This window comes from Diplotaxodon limnothrissa, linkage group LG9 (assembly GCF_057381915.1).
Source record: "Diplotaxodon limnothrissa isolate DT_005_m linkage group LG9, D_limnothrissa_male_GT1.1, whole genome shotgun sequence".
NCBI classification, from domain to species: domain Eukaryota; kingdom Metazoa; phylum Chordata; class Actinopteri; order Cichliformes; family Cichlidae; genus Diplotaxodon; species Diplotaxodon limnothrissa.
The window spans coordinates 3,437,886-3,461,685 of NC_140604.1; the positions used below are offsets into that span (position 1 = coordinate 3,437,886).

The 23,800-nt window shown below is 43.2% G+C and overlaps 3 pseudogenes; all 3 read right to left on the reverse strand.

The window, feature by feature from the left end:
• Positions 1–14,086: 14,086 nt before the first annotated feature.
• On the reverse strand, positions 14,087–14,896 carry LOC146624991 (uncharacterized; annotated as a pseudogene).
• A 67-nt stretch (positions 14,897–14,963) lies between these two features.
• On the reverse strand, positions 14,964–17,762 carry LOC146624992 (uncharacterized; annotated as a pseudogene).
• Positions 17,763–18,250: 488 nt separating this feature from the next.
• Positions 18,251–23,800, reverse strand: LOC146624993 (uncharacterized; annotated as a pseudogene).

A 23,800-nucleotide genomic window follows, 5' to 3' on the forward strand; every position in this document is an offset into this window, starting at 1 on the left:
AAAGAACTTGGTATAACCCCAGAAGATGCAACACTTCATTCTTACCTCAGAGACCAAGGCTGCACGTGGGACTTCAATCTTCCACACTCCTCCCACATGGGGGGAGCATGGGAAAGAATGATAGGGATGGCTCGCCGCATTTTGGATAGCATCTTACTCAAGATGCATTCCCCTAGTCTTTCACACGAAGTGCTCACCACGCTGATGGCAGAGGTCGCAGCCATCATGAATGCCCGGCCAATAGTCCCTGTGTCGTCAGATCCAGACACGCCGACCATACTCACCCCTGCTATGCTTTTAACACAAAAGGTGGACTCCGTGTCTGCTCCCTTGGAAGACATCGACCTCAAGGATCTTTACCAAAGTCAGTGGAAGCAAGTTCAAAGTCTTGCGGATTCATTCTGGAAAAGATGGCGTCAAGAGTACCTAACGACACTCCAGCCAAGAAGGAAATGGCAAGCAGAACAAGCCAACCTGCAAGTTGGAGATGTTGTGCTCCTAAAGGACAAGGAGGCTAAACGAAATCAATGGCCCACAGGACTTGTGGTAAATACCTTTCCGGGTCAAGACAGCAGGGTCCGGAAAGTGGAGGTGAGAGTTGTTCAAAGAGGCACCCCCAGGGTGTATTCGAGACCCGCCACTGAAGTTGTGTTGTTACTCAGAGGGACATAGTGGTATAGTACTCTATACCAGGCGGGGAGTGTGCTGCCCCTTTAAGGCAGGCATGATCATTTGGGTGTGTGTTTTTTGTACCAGCAGACTTGCCGTAGTACCTCACCAGTGAAAAACAGTCCTTTAGACAAACTGTCGTCTATTCCACTTTTTGTTCACTTTTTCTTGCTGAGCCTGAGAGAGCACATGCCTGTAAGTAGTTGCTATCTGTTTTGTAAGCTTTCCCGCGATAGTTTTGTGTAGCAGTTTAGAGGTTTGTGTGGAAAACTTTCTTTTGTGAAGAAAAACGGCCGCGATGCTAACACGTTAGCCCGTCTATGGGATTTCCCATGTAATGTTAGCATTAAGCTAATCGCTAAATGCGTGAGCCTGATAACCAGTGAAAGGGTTTGGATAAGTTTGTGTTTATGTGTTATATACATTGTAGTGCATGGCTTAATGTTTGATGTTGTAAAGAAAATGCAATTACAGCAGAAATGTAATATTTTATTTTTGTTTCTGTACCAGTTTTACAGTGCTTCAACAGTAAACATCTAAAACGTATCCGCTGACTCCTGGATGTTTATTGTGGACCTGTTAGCTATCTGCCAAGCTAGAAACCAGCTTTACACCCTAGTGAGGGCAGAATACCAACAGTGAGATCCTTCGTGGCAACTGCCATGCACATATTGTTCATAACACTGTGAAAAAAAGCCCTGGACAAGCTCTCAGTAGATGTGGAAAATATTGTCCTGAAGATATACAGCTTCTTTTCCACCTCTGCCAAAAGGAGAGAGTCCCTGAAAGAGTTCTGTGAATTTTGTGACGTTGAATTCCATGATATCCTGCGCCATGTTGTGACAAGATGGCTGTCACTCAACCCTGCAATCACCCGCCTGCTGCAGAACTGGGACCCGCTGAAGTCATATCTCATCAGCATTGGTGAGGAATGTCCAAGGCGCCTGAAGGAATTGCTGAAGTTGACAGAAGATGCTGCTGGAGTTGAGGGAGAGGCAGACATTGTGGAAGTCTACCACCTCTTCTGTAATAATGTCATGTGTCTGTTTGAAGAAGTGGTGAAAAAACTGGAGAAGAATGTAACCACGTCTGTTGACCTCTATTCCATCATGGAGTGTTTCCTGACAAGATTTATTCAGAGAAGAGATGATGGGTTCTACGGGTACCTAACAAGACAAAAGCTCCAGCGTCTCTCGCCATCTGATGCTGATGGTGCCAGGCAGGAGTTTACAGCCTTCCTAGACACTGCCATCAGTTATGTCCGGAAGTGGTTTGACTTTTCAGAAGAAAACTGGCTTTTCCACCTGCAGCCCCTCTCTCTAGCATCTGGGAAGATTTCCTTTGATGACATGGAGAAGATCATTGAACGGCTTCACCTGGCTGGCAGGTAAGAAGAAAACATTTAGCAGTGAAATGATAAACCATGTTTTAATAGTATTGATGGTTAAAAATAAACAAATACAATTGATAGATAACATATATAAATAAAACCATAATCATTAACTTTGTTTGGAGTGTATATACACACGCATGCAATCTTTTATACACTATTTTACAAATTCAAGGAGTTCATATACTTAATATAAGGATGGATAAATACATAATAAATAAACTATACTTATTGTATTGTTTAAATGCTATACAACGTTACAAACATATACAATACATTTTTTCCATTTATTTACCACTGTAAATGTTCTATGTACCACTTAGGATTTAGGTCAACTTCTCATCTCTATTGGCAGGTTAAACATCTCTATGGATGAGCTTTATGAAGAGTGTGTCACTGCAACCAGCCTTCTGAAGCACCTCACCAAAGAACACCAGGAGAAGGAAAAGTGGCAGTCCAAGGGAACAGCAGAGAAGTGGATGGAAATTCTTCAGGCACCTGACCTCCCCAATATGCAGGCTGTTGTATCCTTTGTACTCAGCATCCCATCTTCCACTGGGTTTGAGGAGAGGATTTTCTCTCTTATGAAGAATAAGTGGACTGATGTGCGGAACAAATGTTCTACTGAATTAATTAGAAGTGAGCTCATTGTCAGTCTAAATTATGATATGTCTTGCTCAGAGTTTTACTCTGCAGTACTGAAAGACAAACAACTCCTAACTGCAGCAAGAGCTCAAAAAAAAATACAAATGGAAAAAGTCTGTTTCCAAATAATGTAGCATTGAGCTTGAGTTCATGAGTTTGTTGGTTTTTTTTACTTCAACTTTCAGCTACAGTCAAGGCCTTTGAGGCACAAATATTGTGTTTACAGGTGTTCCACAGACTTTTTTTGCACTTTTCTAATTGCACTAAATGTGCACTGTTACAAGAATGTTTTTCTTTCTATTGTTTTCTATTAATTTATATAATTTTAGGTTAAGCAGGACAGTTCTTTGTGTTAATTTTGTCATTTTGCACAAAAAGTGAAGCGTTACCAGTCTTTCGTTTAGGAAAGAGACCTATTTTATTGTGTTAATGTTGTCATTTTGCGTTAAAAATAAATGGATAAATGATCATTTGTTTCCCATGTGTTCATATCACAAAGAATATGCATCTACTTAAATCAACTTCAAGTCAAATGGTTAAAAAAAAATTTCACACTCAAAAAAAAGAGCTAAAAAAATTCACCACACAGGGAAGGGTGAAGACAATTGGGTCGCCCGGCCCTGGCCACTAGGTGTCCCTTATTTTTTTTTTCAGGGAGTTGGCAACCCTAGTGGTGCAAAACGGTTGGGGACTCCTGCTGTACAGTACAGAATGCGTTTAGCTTGTCGAATTTACATAAATCTTTGATCGCTAGCAGTGTAACTCTGAAGTGCTGTACTGTATGTTTGGAAGTGTTCTCCCAAACAAACACAACAATGCCGACGAAACGTTTTGCACCCTCAAATGCACCTTTAGGTTTCATTCCATAATACTGGACTTATGTTTCTACGAAGGTTTGAACTCTAAGAGTGTTTAAACAAAAGAGAAAAGTGTGAAAATGTTCATGCCTGTCTGAGAAAAGTGTATAAAGCAAGTAGTGAGGGGTTTTACAGTCTTAACATCTATAATAATTGTAAAAAATAAAGTTGGCTACTTCATGGATTTCACCTACCGCGGGTTATTTTTAGAACTTAACACCAGCGGTAAACGAGGGGCTGCTGTATTATTAATAGTAGTGTCTGGGACATCTAATTGATTAACATCAACATTGATTATTATCAGAATCAGAGAATCAGAATCAGAATGGGGTTTATTGCCAAATGTTGAGCAGGTTTACAACATTAGGAAATTGCTGCGGTGCTTCAGTGCAAACATGGTGTCATAAATAACACTTAAATAGACATGGAAAAAATAAAAGTAGGGATAAGAATTAAAAGTGCTACGTGGAAAGATATGTGCATGAGATATACATGAGATATATACATGAGAGTAAGAATTAAGAGTGCTACGTTGAAAGATATATATACATGAGTGCAGGTGGTGATCAGTGCCAAACATGGAATGATACAGTGAACACAGCGTAGGGTCATGTGTTAGTGGCGGGGACAGTCATATGGTTATTGTTCATGTGTCCAACAGCAGAGGGGAAGAAACTGTTCTTATGGCGAGAGGTTCTGGTGCGGATGGACCGGAGCCTCCTGCCTGAGGGGAGCAGGTCAAACAGACTGTGTCCAGGGTGAGAAGGGTCAGCTGAGATCCGAGCTGCACGCCGCAATGTCCTGGAGGTGTACAGGTCCTGCAAAGATGGGAGTCTGCAGCCAATCACCTTCTCAGCAGAGCGCACAACACGCTGCAGTCTCTGTTTGTCCCTGATAGTGGCTCCAGCGTACCACACGGTGATGGAGGAGGTGAGGATGGACTCAATGATTGCAGTGTAGAACTGCATCATCGTCCGTGTTGGCAGATTGAATTTCTTCAGCTGCCTCAGGAAGTACATCCTCTGCTGGGCTTTCTTGATGACGGAGGTGATGGTGGGCTCCCACTTCAGGTCCTGGGTGATGGTGGTACCCAGGAAGCGGAACGAGTCCACAGAGGTGATGGGGGTGTCAGTCAGGATGATTTGGGGGGAGTGGGGCTGTGTGCTTCCTGAAGTCCACAATAATCTCCACTGTCTTCTGGGCATTCAGCACCAGGTTGTTGTGGCTGCACCAGGACACCAGACGTTCAACCTCCCTCCTGTAGGCAGACTCGTCCCCGTCCGAGATGAGTCCAATAACGGTGGTGTCATCTGCAAACTTGATTAGCTTGACAGACTGGTGGGTGGAGGTACAGCAGTTGGTGTACAGGGAGAAGAGCAGAGGAGAAAGAACACAGCCCTGAGGGGAGCCGGTGCTGATGGTCCGGGAGTCCGAGACATTCTTTCCCAGCCTCACATGCTGCTTCCTGTCCGTCAGGAAGTCAGTGATCCACCGGCAGATGGGATCAGGCACATTCATCTGGGAAAGCTTGTCTCGGAGATGGTCTGGAAGGATGGTGTTGAAGGCAGAGCTGAAGTCCACAAACAGGATCCTGGCGTAGGTTCCTGGGGAGTCCAGATGCTGCAGGATGAAGTGTAGGGCCATGTTGATGGCGTCGTCTACAGACCTGTTGGCTCTATATGCAAACTGCAGGGGGTCCAGGAGGAGGCCCGTGAGGGTCCTGAGATGGGAGAGAACTAGGCGCTCAAAGGACTTCATGACCACAGATGTCAGAGCCACGGGTCTGTAGTCATTTAGTCCAGTGATCCTAGGTTTCTTGGGGACAGGGATTATGGTGGAGGACTTGAAGCAGGCAGGCACATGACATGCCTGCAGTGAGGAGTTGAAAATGCCAGAAAACACTGGGGCCAGCTCGTTTGCACAGTGTCTGAGGGTGGCAGGAGACACGCCGTCTGGGCCGGGAGCTTTCCGAGCATTCAGGTTCTTAAACTGCTTCCTCACATCTGCTTCATGAATATGAAGAGTTGTGGTGGGAGGAGGTGGTGTGAAATCCTCTTTTGTGTGGGGTGAGGAGGGGGGTGTTGTAGGTGAACGGTTTGAAGGTGGTGATGGCTCTATGGAGGGGGGAGAGGTGGGGGAATTAGTGTCCAAAGTGTCTCTATTGTTGGGGCCGTTGGAGGTGTGAAGGCTGCGTGATGGCTCGTCAAAACGACAGTAGAAGTCGTTAAGGGTGTTGGCCAAGAGCAAGTCATCAGTGGAGTGGGGGGTTTTAGGCTTGTAGTTTGTGATATTCCTAAAACCTTTCCACACAGTGGCCGAGTCATTCTCTGAGATCTGCTGCTGCATCTTCTCAGAGTGCTGATGTTTAGCAATGTCCACTTCTTTAGTGAACCTGTACTTGGTCTCTCTGTAGCAGTCCCTGTCTCCGCTTCTGAACGCCTTTCTCTTTTCCAGCCACAGCTTTTTGAGTTTAGGAGTAAACCAGGGTTTGTCATTGTTATAAATCACCCTGGTGCGTGATGGCACAATGCTGTCCTCACAGAAGTGGATATAGGAGGTGACAGTGTCCGTAAACTCGTCCAAGCTGTTAGAAGCAGCCTTCATTGTGTCCCAGTCTGTAGACTCCAAACACGTGCGAAGCTCCTCCACAGCCTCGTTGCTCCACAGTTTTTTAGTCCTCACGACAGGTTTGGAGAGCTTCAGCCTCTGTCTGTACGCGGGGATTAGGTGGATCATGACGTGGTCAGAAAGTCCGAGTGAAGCGCGGGGCACCGCGCGATAGGCCCCGCTGATCGTGCTGTAACAGTGGTCCAATGTCCTCTCCTCTCTGGTCGGGCATTTAATATACTGCTTGTATTTTGGAAGCTCATGGCTCAGATTGGCTTTGTTAAAGTCCCCAAGAGCAATGATGAGAGAGTCCGGGAATGTCCGCTCCGTGTGGAGAATCTGCTCCGCGAGTGTGCACTGAGCTGCCTGCGCATCTGCGTCTGGCGGGATGTAAACAGCGGCCAGGATGAATGAAGCAAACTCCCGCGGAGAATAAAACGGTTTGCAGTGGATAAAAAGATATTCCAGAGAGGAAGAGCAGTGCTGAGCAATCACTGTCACATCTGTGCACCAGCCACTATTGATGTAGAAGCAGAGACCTCCACCTTTGGACTTACCGGAGAGAGCGGCCTGCCGGTCCGCGCGCAGCAGATGGAAGCCCTCCAGTTTGAGCGCGCAGTCTGGGATGTTCTCACTGAGCCACGACTCCGTAAAACATAAGACACAGGAGGAGGCAAAGTCTCTGTTCATGCTTCTCATCAGGGCCAGTTCGTCAATCTTATTCCCGAGTGAGCGTACATTAGAAAGGAAGAGCGGTTCGCAGTCCGCGTCTCCTCAAACGCACGAGTGCGCCGGCTCGCTTTCCTGATCAGAGACAGCAGTAAATCTGCCGCAGATGCGACAAATATTGGAAATAAATCCACAGGCGTTGTAGTCCTGTAGTTAAGGAGCTCTTCTCTGGTGTACGAATATCCAGAGGAGTGCCCAGACACAGAAGAAATGCACAAAAACAAAACAAAAGTAACGCACTGGAGCACCAGGGCGACCATCCGCGGCGCCATCTTGGTTACATCAAATGGTTGTGTTGGTTACATTATGCACTATTATTTTTGTTCAAGGAGAGCAAAAAATATAAAACTCTCAGCTTGTTTGTTGCCAAAAATGGCCACTTTTTGTGTATGTTCACAAAATGCTATAAAATGTATATTTCTTAAAAAAAATTTCTACTTTTACCGACGTGACTCTTTAAAATAGCACCAGTCCTTTTCATCAAAATCAAAATTGTATCTAATTTTTTTTACTCTTTATAGCCAGTTAGGTTATATATTACCATTAACTTTTCAGATAAAACGGTGATAAAGTACTAATGTTTTCATGAAACTTCCTTTTTTTCCCCATCTGAGCATCGGGGAAAAGGCTGTCTTGCAATTGTTGAGGTCACTAAAACCGTGAGAACATGGCCGCAGGATGCTATTCTGATGCTTCAGGACTGTTTCCACTGCACAGACTGGGATGTATTCAAGGTGCAGGACACTGACAATCGTGTCGCATTGGACAGTTACACCTCCACTGTCTTGGACTACATCTGTTTCTGTGTGGACAATGTAACAACTTGGAAACGATTCCGTGTGTTCCCTAATAATCCACCCTGGATGACACACGGAGTTCAACAACTTATTCGAACAAGGAACAACGCTTTCAAATCCGGGGACCAGGAGGCATACAGTGCTGCCAGGGCCAACCTGAGAAGAGGCATCAAGACTGCCAAGCAGCAGCACAGGAGGCGTATCGAGGCCAGGTTTGAGAACAACACAAACCCAAGGCAGGTCTGGGAGGGCATCAGGGCTATCACGGACTACAAAAGAAGAACACCATCACCCTCAGCCGACAGTTCTACTCTGGCTGAGGATCTAAATCTCTTTTATGCCCGTTTTGATAGGGAGAACACCGACCCTGTCCTGTCCCCTCTCCCCTCAACCGATCCTGCTCCAGTCCTGAGCACTCATGAGCTGAGGCGTGTGTTCCGGAGCATTAACACCAGGAAGGCGGCCGGGCCAGATGGAGTGCTGGGCCGGGTGCTAAAAGACTGTGCTGCGGACCTGGCGGACGTCTTCACCTCTATATATAACACCTCGTTGTCCTGTTCACTGGTACCATCCTGTTTCAAAGCAGCAACCATCGTTCCCATCCCAAAACAGTCAAATGTCACATGTCTGAACGATTTCAGACCTGTGGCACTCACCCCCATTCCCGCCAAATGCCTGGAGAGACTGGTCATTAAACACATCAGAGCTGCTTTTCCACCATCCCTGGACTCGCACCAGTTTGCATACAGGGAGAACCGGTCAACCGAGGATGCGATCGCCACAGTGCTGCACACATTACTGAAGCACTTGGAACACAGGAACACCTATGCACGGCTCCTCTTTGTAGACTACAGCTCGGCTTTTAATACCATCCGGCCATACAAACTCCGTCCCAAACTCCACCAACTGGGACTTAACTCCTCTCTGTGCAACTGGATTGTGGACTTCCTCACTAACCGTAGACAGAGTGTCAGAGTGGGTAAGAACACCTCCTCCACCCTTGTGGTCAACACCGGTGCCCCTCAGGGGTGTGTTCTGAGCCCTCTGCTATACACTCTCTTCACCCATGACTGTATTTCCTCCTGCGCGTCCAATCTCATTGTTAAGTTTGCAGATGACACTACAGTGCTCGGACTTATATCCAACAATGATGAGACAAACTATAGGACAGAGGTGCAACAACTAGAGTCATGGTGCCACGACAATAACTTGGTCTTAAACACCAAAAAGACCAAGGAGATCATTGTAGATTTCCGGAAGAGGGGTCATAACAACCATCTGCCTCTCTTCATTGGCAGTGAGGCGGTGGAGAGGGTGAGCAGTTTTAAATTCTTGGGGGTAACTGTGACCGAGGACCTGTCCTGGGGCAACCATATCACCTCAGTTGCACGGAAGGCCCAACAGCGCCTCTACTACCTGAGGAGACTGCGGAGCGCACACATTCCCAGATCTCTGATGTTGAACTTCTACAACTGTGCCATCAGCAGCGTTCTGATGTATGGATTTCTAGTATGGTTCCCCAGCTGCACCAAGGCCGATCAGCAAGCACTCCAGCGGGTGGTGAAAGAAGCTGGCAGAATTATTGGAACAAGTCTGCCAGAGATTAGTAATATCTTCCCCACTCGCTGTCTGAGGAGGGTGCACAGTATCCTGCGGGACCAACATCACCCTGCGCGCCACCTTTTCCATCTGCTGCCCTCAGGGAGAAGGTACAGGTCTATACAGGCCAGAACATCCAGACTGGCCAACAGCCTGTATCCACAGGCTGTGAGGCTCCTGAACTCTCTGCCCCCCTCTCACGGACAATAACCATATCCAACTTCTTAATAGCAATGAACTGGTCTGCATTGGTGCATCATATCTTTATTCTCTTCCCCCTCCTGCCCCCCCCCCCTCTTTCTTAAATAGATAACTATCATATCTGATATCATATCTCACAGTACAATAATATTGAATGGGTTGCATTGTTGTATTTTGTCATGTTTCTCAGGTCTTTGTCTGAATTTCTACGAACATTATTGCTAAGGATTGTCTTATTGCATTGGAGTCACACTGGGTTAATAAATACCCCTTAAAACCCAAGTGTACATATTTATTTTCTTTTTTTGGGTTGTATGGAAGCCCCAAACGCAATTTCATTGTTCTTGACAATGACAATAAATAAATACTACTACTACATACTACTAGTGTGTGCCCCATTTCTTCCAGGATCACTCTCTTTATAGGTTTTAGTGGACTCCTAGTACTGCGAAGTGGTTTCATGGTACAAAGGGATTGTATTCCAAGATCTGGGAGATTGTAGAAATGAGCAGTGATGCCCTTCCTACCATCTTTCCAGAAAAATAAGTGATCTGGAAGCTGTTAGGCTGACTTACAGCAGCAGCACTTTCTGCACCTGCATAAACTCCAGGACACATTTACTAACTGTGTTTGTTGCTGTATGTGCAGCTTTGAATTTTTTAATAATATATATTTTGTTAATATTTCTGCTATGGTGTCTTGTTATGAAATGTACAAGAGTAAAAGTGTTTTTAGCAGGTGCTTCAAAGCTAAGTTTGACTGGGAAACTCAAAGCTCAGTCTGTATCAACAGAAAGTCACTGCAGCCTGTGTAATATTTCATGCGTCATAATTTATTCTACTCTATCTTGCAAATACATATTTGTGTGGCAATGTCATGCACAACACACACAACTATTAGATCCTTAAGATCAAACCCGTGTCATTCTTTTGGTCCACTGCAGTAGTCAAAAAAAAGAATAAGTGAAGTGTCCACAAATGGCCAGGATAGAGCCCAGAGTGTTAATGTTTAAAATGTATAATATTATTGATTACAATTCTTTACTGTTAATATCAACAATAAGCTTTTTATTTTGAAATTACAAGTTTAAAAAAAAAAAAAATGCTGTTACATTTAATGCTGTTTCACTGTAATCCTTTATTATAAGTATGGACACAGAATCAAGTGAACAACATTTTGAAATAAGTTTAATTGGAATTTTGTACTATGCAAAAACAAAACAAAAAACAACAACATATTAAACAAACACAGCCAGTGCCTTCATTTGTCCATTACATGTCAAACATAGCACTGACCCTTAGTCCCTGCTCATCAGCACATGCTTTCAAAAAGAGCTCCATGTCCTTTGCAAACTGGAAAAACAAAGAGGAACAAGTCCCTTGCTCCAGTGTCTTCTTCCTCTGACATGTCTATTAAGACCCTCTGCTGGTCCCCTTGATTTAAGGACAGATATTTGGGCATTGTTACAGGTCCACAGAAAGGTGCATTTTGGACAGCCCAGTGCACAGCAGGACGCAGATCTTCAACAACTGCTGGCTCCTGTGTCAGGCAAACGGGGATAAAAACAGTTATTTCTCTGTTGCAGAACAGTTTAACAGTTATTCAAATTTCACTAACCATGTAATTACACTACTGTTTAGAGTGAATACTGACCTGACTGACTTCCTGGAACTTGCGCTTTTTCAGTCTGAAAATGGGCACGTGTTGTCCTTCAAGCACAGCTTTGGCTTCCTCTCTCCAGTGTGCAAATAGCTTGCCAGAGCTACGAAGAGTAAGGCCACAGTGAGGGCATGTCATTTTCATGGACTTTCCATCAGCTGCAGTTTTATTGAACACAGAGGGTAGCGCATATGAATGTTCTAACAAAGACTCAGAAAATGGTTCAGATACCGAAGACAAAAGCTTGGGGGGGAGACGGGGCTCCTCGAAGAGTACTGCCAGAGGAATACGGGTCTCCTCGGAGAGTTCAGCGGGGAGCAGTCCTGATAATGGTGGCTGACTTGGCATTGAAGAATGCTGACAAGACAATAAATGCCTTGCCATATCCCCACGCCGTATGATTGTAATCTTACAGACAGGGCAGTGAAAGTGTCCTGTTGTCCTACAAGGCAGCCTGCACCGGCATATCATTTTATCTATAAGAGAAAAAAAACAAACAAACAAACAGATGTAATTTAAATGTAGTTGTATAGAATGCAATCAGATTGTACATGTTAACAAAAACATCCAAGCCAACCTCAATAATGAAAGCAAAATGGTATGGATCACAAAAGTTATGTCAAGAAAAGTGGTGAAAAGTAAATAAAAATATTTTATAAAAACACTATTTTTGTTGCAGATGAATGCACTGAACTGTACAATATCAACAGCAACTTTTAAGTCAAAGATACTGCAGAAGTGCTTAAAAAAGTGCATATTTATAACTATAAAGTATATTTAATACAAACATACCTTTGAAAGTCAAAGCATTTTTTTATATGCACACTTAGATGCTCCTCAATCTTTGCCCTGACAGTAGGGCTGAAAGTGGGGCACAGAGGGCAGTGAAAGAGTCCTCTGCAACACGTGTTGCATTCCTGCAGTTCTGGCTTTAAGCCCGAATTCCAGATTGATGTGTGCATCTAAAACAGAGAGAGAAACAGATAAACACCATATATACATTTAAGTTAAGGTTTTAGCAGAAATAACAATTTACAGTTGGCATGTAATAGATTTGGGAAGAAAATTATTGAAAAAAAAAACCCCACAAGTATTTTACAAGACACTTTAATTTGTGAGACATGTTTCTATTGACATAACAGTCAATTGAACAGAGGCTAACTAAAATCTGGGCAATAAAAAAGCTGTACAGAAAAGAATAACGAATAGAAGTATTGAGAAATATATAAATCTGTGACGAAATTTACAGTGACGCTAACCAAAGGTGTCACAAGTACACACGTTCCTTACTACAGTTTAGATACCTCTGTTTAAAAAGCACTGACTCGACTTTTTAGTCAAGTGGAAGTAAGAAGTACAGGGTCTAAAATATAATTTATGTACAAAATTTTGAAGTAATCTTACGTCCAAAGCACGCGTGCGGGGGGCTGATTTACAAATGTACGGATTACAAAGTACAGATACGCGTGCTAAAATGTGAGAAGTAGAAGTATAAAGAAGTATACAGTAGGCACAAAAAAGTACAGCAGTAAAGTAAAGATACCAGAAAATTCTACTTAAGTACAGTATTGAAGTATTCGTTATTTTGCATCTCTGACGCCAACAATAAATCATACTCTAATGCAAAATGTGGTTTTTGCTTCTTCTCGCCCACAGAAGCCGTTAATCCAGCTCTCTTACTTAAACCAGGCCCAGGAAAAAGCATATCTGTGTGTTTCTCTGCCATGGAGCACGATGAAAAACATTAAAATAAGGAGGAATGTTGTTGTAACGCAAAAAAAGTGGCAACATGATCATTGTAAGAAAACTAGACGATTCCTAGAATTATGAAATCACTAACGGCAAATTTATTTAAGAAAGACTTAACCAACCTTTGCGATCAACTTGCAAGACTTCCACGGTATCCATGCGTGTTTACGGCTACTGTGGAGGTCACGTGCTTCCGGCTACTGTGGAGGTCACGTGTTTCCGGCTACTGTGGAGCTCCACAGTGGCTGCAGCCAGACCCTTCTCCACTGGGATGTCAGCACAGGCCAGCTCCATCCGGTTGTTCAGTCTGACGTCACTAGCCGTGTCTGGGTCTAAACTCTGCTGCAGGTCCATATATCAAACGATCACTGTGGCATTACTGAGAGTTGAAAAACTGTCTAAAGTCTTTCATCTTTAATAAAATGATCAGCCTTCTGCTCTACCAGGTGTAACAATTGAGTTTAACATCCAGGCATCCATGAAAACGGAATTTATGACATTTAACGGAGTTAGAAGTTAGCAGGGAGTTAGCTCGCTAGCTTCTATCTAAATACAATATAGCATGTCCTGACTGCGGGGTTTTGGAAACAAATTAAAACGTACAGCTCTGTTATCACTTCCAACATAAATGAAGACAGAAAACTAAACAGCAGTGACGTTTGTAGGATTACTGAAGTTGGGCTAGCTGGTATATAATGATGTGCTACGTGACCGCTAGCGACACAGCTATGTTAGCATAATATAAACAAGCTAACTTTTTTCCACTCGATAAAAGTTACCGTGAGTGTTCTCGGTGGTCAGGAACAAATGTAATCGCATGGCAGGATGCTGTAAAGGGACCAAACTTCAGCCAGGAGAACAACTGAGATAATCCATCCACAATACGAGGTTAGTCATTCATATACTGCTGCATGTGCTGGGCTGTAGTTACATCCTAAGGTTTTAAAACTGAGCTTAAATAAATGATTAGCGGTAATAAAAGCCGAGGGAGGTCAACAGTGATCACTGACTGTTTTAGGAGCTTTTTGAGATCAAATAGAAGAAAATACATAACATTAAACATGTTAACAACACAAAAGCCATATTAAACGCAGACTACTTTAGACCCGGAAGTAGGATTCGTCGCGTCATCACTGAACAACCGGATTGCCCGTACGAGGTTCTCTCTTGTGTATGGCTGTCTGTCATACACCTTCCATCTCCATGATGAGAAGAACTCCTCTATAGGGTTCAGGAAAGGGGAGTAGGGTGGCAGACAGATGTTTAAAAAGTGGTCACTGTTGGTGGTGAACCACTCTCTGATTTGGTGTGTTTTGTGGAAGCGGACGTTGTCCCAAATGATCACATACATGTGATGTGCTAGCCTAGGATGGTGTTGTTGACGGTCCAGGAGGATGTCTTTTAGCTCCTCTAGGAAGGTGAGGAGACGTTGGGTGTTGTAAGACCCAAGGACAGCATGCCGGTGGACAAGCCCCTCCGTACCCATAGCTGCACAAAGAGTAATATTACCCCCCCGTTGGCCAGGAACCTCAGTGATGGCTCTTTGGCCAATGATGTTACGGCCTCTTCGCCTTCGTTTCTGGAGGTTGAAGCCAGCCTCATCCAGGAAGAGGTACTCATGAGGTCTGGCCATCGCGTCCAACTGCATTATCCTCTGTGAACATGGAAAAGCGTACAGGTGTTCAGAACGGTCAATCAGGTAGCGCAGTATTGTCCAGAAGTAATGTAGGCCACTAAGCAACACAGTATGTCCACTAACTGTACTGTGGACATGGATGTATACGTACTTGCACATACTCGTAACGTTCTATGTGTCGCGCAGAGTTGCGCTCAAAGGGAACCCTGTAGACCTGTTTCATCCTCATCTGTTGGTGCCGGAGAACTCGGTCTATTGTGGACACGCTGACAGCATCAATGTTCTCAAAGTTTACATTATCTGCAATGACTTTGTCTCTGATCTCTCGGAGTCTAATGCAGTTGTTCTCATGGACCATATCTGCAATGAGGGTTTCTTGTGCCGCTGTGAATATGGCAACCCTCCCACCTCTATGTGGCATTCTTTCAGCTCTAAAGAAAGAAACATGTGTTGTCAATTGACTGATTTATATGTAAAACTACATGTAAAGTAACAGACCACTTTCACAGGCCTGTAAAACTGTAGTGTGACAAAGAAAGCAATAGCGTACTATACCTGTTGTGTTGTCTAAATGCCTTGATAATGGTGGCCACGGTGAACCTACTCAGGTTTGGATGTACTCTTCGTCCCGCTTCAGCCATTGTCATGCCATGGACAATGACATGATCAATTACTGTTGCTCGCATATCATCTGTTATGATGGTGCGAGGTTGTCTTCTTCTCCCACCTGGACCTTCTCCTCTCTCTTGTTGGCCTCCTTCTCTTCCTCCTCTACTCCGAACTCCTCTTCTTCTTAGGCCTTCACCTCTTCCTCCTCTGATCTCAAAGCCTCTTCCTCTTTGGCCTGCAGCTCTTCTCCTTCCACACGCTCGAATGCCTTCATCCATTGTGATTGTTTGGCATCTTCCCCAAACTATGCTTTTATAGGTGGGGTCACATCATTAGCAACAGGTGTCTTCAATTTTGAGTCGTTGTGTGTAGTGACTGACGCCAGGTGTGTTCCCTGTGTTCAAAGATTGGTGACTGTGGCAAGCATTTTGCATCACATGGGCTTTCATTTGAGAATATGAGCAGAGTTGTTTTGCAACATGTGTTTTAGCAAGGAAAAATGTGTTTGGATTTATGAGTACAGAGGGTTGTGTTTTGTGAATTGTGTCTTCATGTGACGTGTTTATGGTACTGGAATATGGTGGCTACATTTAGTAAATGTGTTTAGACTACTGGTCATTTGGGTTACAGGATTGGCTTTTGTGTTTTAACATTTGAGAAAAACTGTAAAGTCCTGTTTGTGGCACATTAGTATATGTGAGGGGGCAAACTCCTCAAGATGGGTGGTGACCATGGCGGCCATTTAGAAGTCGGCCATCTTGGATACAACTTTTTTTTTTTTTTTTTCAATAGGAAGAGGGCCATGTGACACATCAAACTTATTGGTAATGTCACAAGAAAACCAATGGTGTGCTTGCTTTCTACTTTTTTTTTCTTCCACTTCTCGGCCTCCACTCAGTAAGACTGAAAAGTATCATTTTGATATAAATACAAATAATTTATAGATCAGATATTCATTTACAAAAGATTACAAACATGCAAAATGTCAAGGACATTGACTGTAATCCCACATTTATTGGACCATAAAATGCTTAATGCTTCCTGTCTTTTGTTGAATTACAGTTGTTACTCAAACAATCTCCTTGATTTATCACATCAGAAATGTCATTCTGACCACTTGCAATGCAGTTCTGAAAAAGTTTTTTTTAAATAACACATAGTCACAACGACAGTAACAAAGACATTTTAGAGTAAGTATGCACAAAAAACTGACAATTTCAAATGGGAATGAGAATATGCATTACATATTTGAGAAATATGTACGAATGACTTTCGTTGTGAAAAAAAAAACGCACAAAATCTGTCCCGAACTTTTACTTCTCCTATTTAAACCTCACCTCCTTCCTTTGTTTCCCTACATCGCCATATTCTCGGAGAAGAGCATCATGTTTCTTTTGATATATCTGCACAAAGTCATCTAGTCTAGTGAGACGCCTTCGTGCAAAACAAATCATTTTCAGGTCCCATTGACTTTTTTCCATGATCCCTTGCGTTTGATTGTCTTCAGTGTAGTTCTGAAAATGGTAATTACATCATTTAGACTTTGTCCCAATACAGCTTAATGTTTCATTTAGTGTGTTAACTTATTCTACCTGCTTCATCAACTGCGACACATGGTTGTACAGTTTACTGAGAAAGCTGTACGCTGGGCCTTTCCCATGCCGTCCAAGGTCTCTTGAAGAAAAACAGAATTTTTAATCAATAAAGCACTTCAAGAACTACATATACGTGTTGATTGATCAGAACAAGACCTACCAAGCAGCATTCCTGACCACAAGGTAGCATGTGGTAGAAAGTATTTTGAAATACTTGAAATGAATGCTGGTGCATGGTACACATTCGGTGGTCCAGTCACATCAAGGGGGGCACTGGCAATTACTTCAGCAAAGTGCTGTTTAAGTGATGAATGACCTATATCTGTCTGAAATAAAGTTAAATATCATCTAAGTACAACCTTTTTATTACTAAAGAAGATCTTTGTGTTAAAAACACACAGTGGTAATACCCACCATGTTAGTGTAGAGGCTTATAAGTATTCATTGCATTGCATTCAGGTAACAGGACCCCAAAGCAGACTCAGCACACCGCAGCTCAGAACTATGTACAAGTTTTTATTGAACTGAAGAATCTTTTAACAACGTTAAGGAAACGAAAAACTAAGGCTCATGCCACGGGGGGGGGGGGAAACGAGGAGCGTGGAGCCCAGGAGCACCGTAATCGGGACCGTGGGGAAACTGCAACAGAAACAGACAGAGGACTACGTCGAACCGGTTTGACCTGGGAGACATGGAACGTGGGATGTATGCGCCAGGAGTCAGGAAGTTTCAGACTAACAGCAGCCGGATTGATGACAGCCTCTATTCTATATAGACCGATGAAGCGCGGAGCCAACTTGCGGGACGCAAGTTGGCTCCGCTCATTCTCCGCTCATTCTCGGGAAAAAGCGGTGGCTGGTATCCGAGGGAGGCTTCAAACGGTGACAGTCCTGTAGCGGAGGAGGTAAGGGAGTTGTGGGCGTATTCTGCCCAGGAGAGATAGGACGCCCAAGTGGAGGGATTACGCGAGGTGATGCAGCGCAACTTCCAGCTCTTGATTAAGCCACTCAGCTTGGCCATTTGACTGTGGGTGGAAGCCGGAGCTCAAGCTAACCTTGGCTCCTAAGTGTGAACAAAAGTTTGTCCAGATGCACGAGGTGAACTGTGGCCCCCGATCAGAAACGATATCGGAGGGAATGCCGTGGAACCTGAAAACATTATCCACTAGGGCTTGAGCAGTTTCAGCGGCAGAGGGTAATTTTGCCAGAGGGACGAAGTGTGCGGCTTTAGAAAACCTATCAGAGATTGTAAGAATTACACTCTTCCCTGAGGAGCTGGGGAGGCCGGTTATGAAATCCAAAGAAATGTGGGACCAGGGACGGTGTGGCGTTGGGAGAGCGTGGAGCAGGCCCGCTGGGTGTTTGGTGGACTGTTTATTATGGGCACAGGTGGAGCAGGTCGACACCTTTTATTAAAGATTTCCACCAGAACTGTTTTAGAAGGTTAATAGTTCTACTCACGCCAGGGTGGCAAGAAAATCGCGTGGTGTGACCCCAGTGAATGACGGCTCAACGGGCGGTGGCAGGAACAAAACGTCGCCCAGGAGGCCCGGTACCTGGGTCGGGATCTCCCAGGTGAGGGCCCCCACCACAGGCAGTGGGCAGGACAGTTGCTGGCGGCGATGATTCCGCATCCAGGGAGTATTGATGGGAGAGAGCGTCGGGTTTGATGTTGCGGGAGCCTAGGCGGTAGGAGAGAGTAAAGTTAAACCGGGTGAAGAATAGAGACCAGCGAGCCTGGCGGGAGTTTAACCTTTTGGCTGTTCTGAGATTAAGTTCTTATGGTCTGTTAAAATGAGAAATGGTTGCTCAGCTCCCTCCAGCCAGTGGCGCCACTCTTCCAAGGCTAGTTTGATGGCCAATAATTCCTTATCTCCCACATCGTAGTTCTTTTCAGAAGGGGTGAGACGGCGTGAAAAAGCGCACGGCTGGAGCTTCCCCGGAGTCAGACCGATCAAGTCTGCCAGTAATTCAGAGAACACATTAGCATGACCAAACTCTTTAAAATCTTTCTCCCTGCACAGTAAGACAAGAAACATGTGATCTGTGTCTGAGCGTACATGAAGTGGCAAGTTTGCCACTGATGCATATACAGCTAATACCTTGTGTTTTGTCCTTGCAGAGCCTAAAGGGTTAGCGACTTCAAAGGCATCCTGGTAGAGTACTAGCTTGAGACATGATGGGTTTTGACCAAAAAAATCATTTGATTTAAACAGCTTACTATCACTTATGTCACACAGAACATCAGCAGGAGGCTCAGTAGAGGGCTCTTCTGATTTCTGCCACAGATCAGACTCTAGCAGACATCTCAAAGTCTCTCTTAAAGGCACATAATAGGCAAACCTATCTTTTCTGTTTTCATCTCTCCCTAAAAATATTTTCTTTGGTTCCACATAGTTGAAGGCTTTTTTAAAGATCTGAGCTCTGGAGTGCACTGTCCTCAATGGCCCGGTATGACATGCAGAAAAAAGATCATAGCTTTTGACAGATGTCCTCCTCTGATAATGATGTGTCATCTTTTAACAGTGATGCAAGTTTACCCAAACTGTATGTCTGTCCCAACTCATGTATGTTCTGCATTTCCTCCACAATGTTCTGTATGGTTGAAGCAGGCAGTAGAAACTGACCCTGCAATTTTAAGTAGAATAGTGAAACGTTTCTCAGAAAAAGATCACAGAATTCAGGGGGCATTTCCATGTTATCTTCATCTGTAATAGACTGTGCAGCAGGCTCGGAAATCAAGGGTACAAAGTCATCTGATGTGGTTGGAACAGATGATGATTGACATGCAGACTCTCTATATAAATCACCAATGCTGCTGTCTGAAAACTCTCTGTGTTTACGTGATATGTGAGCAGTAAAAGATGATTTAACTCTAAAGGTATTTGTGCATCCTCTTACTGGACAAGTGACCACGTGTCCTTCCACAATATGGCTCTTCAGATGAGCTATTAACTCTTTAGAGTTCCGACACTGACGTTCACACATCGCCATTGCACATGTAAACGAAGAAACCACCGCCACACCAGTGACATGGGTGGGGGCAGAGTGTCTTCGGTAAAAATGAGCCTTAAACGCGCCGTACCTGGTGTATGTCTGCTTGCAGCCTGCTTCAATACACCGAAAGAAACAACGTGGCTCATTCCGATGCAGTTTACAATGAAGCACGCAGCCCCTTGATGACTGAACTACCTTACCACAGAAATTACAGGTTAACATAACTCCATGTACTTTGGTAATTCCTCCCTAGCGAATTAAGCACGCCAAATACAGAAACTAATCCAGAGCAATGCTTCCCTCGCGACAGTAATGCTAACTCAACTCACAACCTCACTCATAAAAAAACAAACTGCTAAAATTATCTATAAACGCTGGGCTGGTGGATTTTTATAACAGAGATAACTTGAAGTTGCATGTACTCACCTCACCTCGAACTAATTGTAAGCTGCCAGGATGTCTACAAATTCCGAAGATGCTGTGGTCCAAGCAGCAATAAATGGCGCTAATATACGAGTTCAAAACTGTGTCCGTTAGCGAAGCCAACTTGAGTCTCCTGCATGGAAAAAAAGAGCGGTTGGCACACAGCTCAGCAGCGCGCCGCGCTATTGGTCATTTTCAGGTGACGTCATCCCGCAATGTAACGTCGCTCTTTGTTTCTTTAGGAGGAGGTTCGAATTTGATCAGAAGTCATGTCTGCAGACCGCTGCAGCCACGTCTTGCCTTGCTTCCCCTTTTTTTGGTGAAATGGTTCGCTCATACTGCACAATGTTGCTACCAGATTTTTTTTTTCTCTGCAATTCAAACATAAAACGTCTGTACACAGTTTACCAGCAGTTTAGCTACCAATCAACAGCAATCACACAAACTCAAAATTTAAGGCGGACCCACTTAAGGTGGTCTGATAATATGGCGTGAAACACAACAACATAAAGTTGTTTTAAAATAATAATTAAAAAAGATTATTGAAATCAATTTTATTCACAACCATGAACTTTATTTTTAACATCTTCTTTTGCTGTTGATTTTTTTTTTATCAGAAGGTTAACAATGATATACTGCAGGCCTAACTTTTAATCTGTATATCAGTATCTGAATTTTAAAATAAAAAAATACTATCAGTTATAGCTGGGCGATACAAGATTTTTTCATATCACGATATGTTTTTTTTTTCATTTCAGGCGATAACGATATCTATCACGATATAAGCCAAATAACTATATTTGTAAGATTTAAATGTGCCGTTGCTCACAAGTAAAATGTGAAATAATCAGCAGCTTGTTTTGATTTAAATATTTATTTCCCATAATAAGTTCAACAGGGTAGATGTACTTAAGGAACATGAGACTTTTTCAGATAAATAAAGGCAAATATTGCAAACTACCCAAAAGGCAGCCGCTAAAGCGTTTAAGTTTCAAAATAGAACAAACGAAACAGACTAAACTGTCAATTCCACTTAGAAACAAAATATTAATTCTAAAAATAAATCTTAGTTTGTTTTACAGAAGAACAGACAAAACTGACTAACTTTTGTCAATATCAAATAAACTGAGAACTAAAAGGAAATTCTCAATCTCTCCTTGTTGTATAGCTGAGCTTTTCAGTTTTAACAGTTACTTTAGTCTGACAAAAGCCGAATGACGAATTAGCGCTTCCAGTCAGACACTGAGGCTACGTCCACACGTACACGGGTATTTTTGAAAACTGAGATTTTCCGTTTTCGTTTTAAAAAATAATCCCGTCCACACATAAAGGCAGAAATGAAGGAAAACGCTGCTATGAACATGCCAAAGCAGCAGGTGGCGCTAGATTCCTAACCGTGCAGAAATGCTGGCCAATCAGAAGTCTAGAAGCCTCGGTGGGAAAAAGTAAACAAAGCTGGGGCATAGAAACAGAACCGAGTCGTATGTGTGGAGGGACAGTAACTGTGTGTATATGTGAGCATGTAAACACTGCAGAGTAGAATTAACAGTAACAGTATTGTAAAAATTCATTTCACCGAAACAATAACGTGGCGCACAGTGTGACGTCAAAAAATGCGCACACCTTTGATGCTGCGTTTTCTCCGTTTTTCTAGTCCACACGTAATTGCAAAAACTGAGTTTTTAAAAATCTTTGTTTTCAGTGACCAAAAACGGCGTTTACGTGTGGACGAAAGGTGCAAACGCATAGAAAGATCTGTGTTTTCAAGAATGCCCGGGTACGTGTGGACGTAGCGCATGCACCAGTTTGTTGTATTTCCAGACTTGCTTTCGGCACAATTTACAGTGCACGCTACTCTGTTTTTTGTCAGACTTGAAATAGCCGAAATACCTTCACACTACGGAACTTCTTTGGCTCTTCTGTTCGACAATCTCTCCGGCATTGGAACCATCATCTGTTTTCTCTTCGGTCACGCTCGGTTGATTTTTCTAGTCGGCACACTCATTTCCTCCATTACCCGGGTGGTACGGTGGCTGGCTGCTTCCCAAACAAATACACATGTGCGGCTTGGCACTTGTGCTGTACGTAACAAGTCACGTGACGTGACGCTGCGGCTGTGATTAGTTCGGCTCTGCGCTACTTAATTTGGATTGGCTGTTCTTTTTTTTTTTTCTTTTTTTTTTAAGAGGACAAGAGCGGCGAGGTCTATTGCGAAAAAGTTATATCGCGATACATATCGTTATCGTTCTATCGCACAGCTCTACTATCAGTTTTATTGTCTTTCACTGCTGATATTTGCTTTTTTTTTTTTTTAATGGTATTTACTGGTTGTATTATTACGGTGGACCCTATTTTTTAACATCTTGCTTCTGTAAAAATGAATGTTTTTGTTTGCTTAAAAATCTACAGCTTTATACTGTGAATTCCAATGTGCACAACCCCAAAAGATGTAGTTTTACTCAAATAATACTGTAAAATCTAAGTTTTTCAGACATTTTCAACATTACAATATGTAATTGTAAAATGTATGCATATTTATTTGTTTTCACAGAAAATATTTATAATTTCAACATTTTATTACAGTAAAAAACAAAGTTTTATCCAGTCTCACAATTAACGGTTATTCAATCTATTTAATACAGTAAAAGGAAGTTTTTGGTTTTACGCTCCATTACCGTTGGAATTTGACGGTGTTTTGCTGTATATTTTACTGACTTTTTTTACAGTGTATGTTGAAGTTGTCTGTGTCTAACTGTCCTGTGATAACCTGGAAGTATCGCTCCAAAAGGTCTTCCAAACTTGCTCTGCAGAATATAATAGCAATGGACTGGAGAAGCACCAGTGAGCCACATATGATCATTACTGGCCTTTTGTTTGCCCTGCTTCCATTCTGGTAAGCTCTGTTTGAAATGCTTGAAGAAAATATGTAACAGAAGCAGTGGTATGGTCACGCGTTACATATGTTGCTGTTGGTAGAAGTGATGATCGCTTGAAGGGACTTCTCACTATAACTTCATACACATAGTACGGAGTAGCAGAAGCATTATCTTTAGAGATAATGCTTCCTGTTGCATCAAAATATACTACATCGTCTTTGCACCGCTGGTAAAACACTGAAAGGGGTTGGTTTTTTTTGGACCACAGCATTATCCCCTTTTGGATGCAGGAGCACTCTCTGAAGGACTTCATTTGGAAGTCCTCGCTGTCTGTCTACTAACATTTGCAGACTGACCATCTCATTTAAATGAGGTCTGTTTTTTATTTTCTGTGGAACCAGGCAATATTTTTCAAGACATCTTTAGATGGTGCCTCATCCTGACACCCTGCTTGGAAAACTTGTTCTGGTATTTGATTTAGAGAATCCAGCTAAGGACTTTTGTTTCAAGTTTTTCCGTTATTACATCTCTGGACTGTCCATGCACAGGTCTTGTGGCGCACATCAGCCTTCAGGGTTTTTTCGTCTTTAACCTGCACTTTCACAGTCACTGGACAATCCTTAAAACGGCAGTATGCCTTACATGAGAATACAGCCGTCTTAGACCTTGACTGACTGGTGTTGATGGTATGCCTCTTAAATCCAAAACTGCAAAATGGGTGTACTGACTTAATGCCAGTGGCTACCACATTAGTCCACTGCAT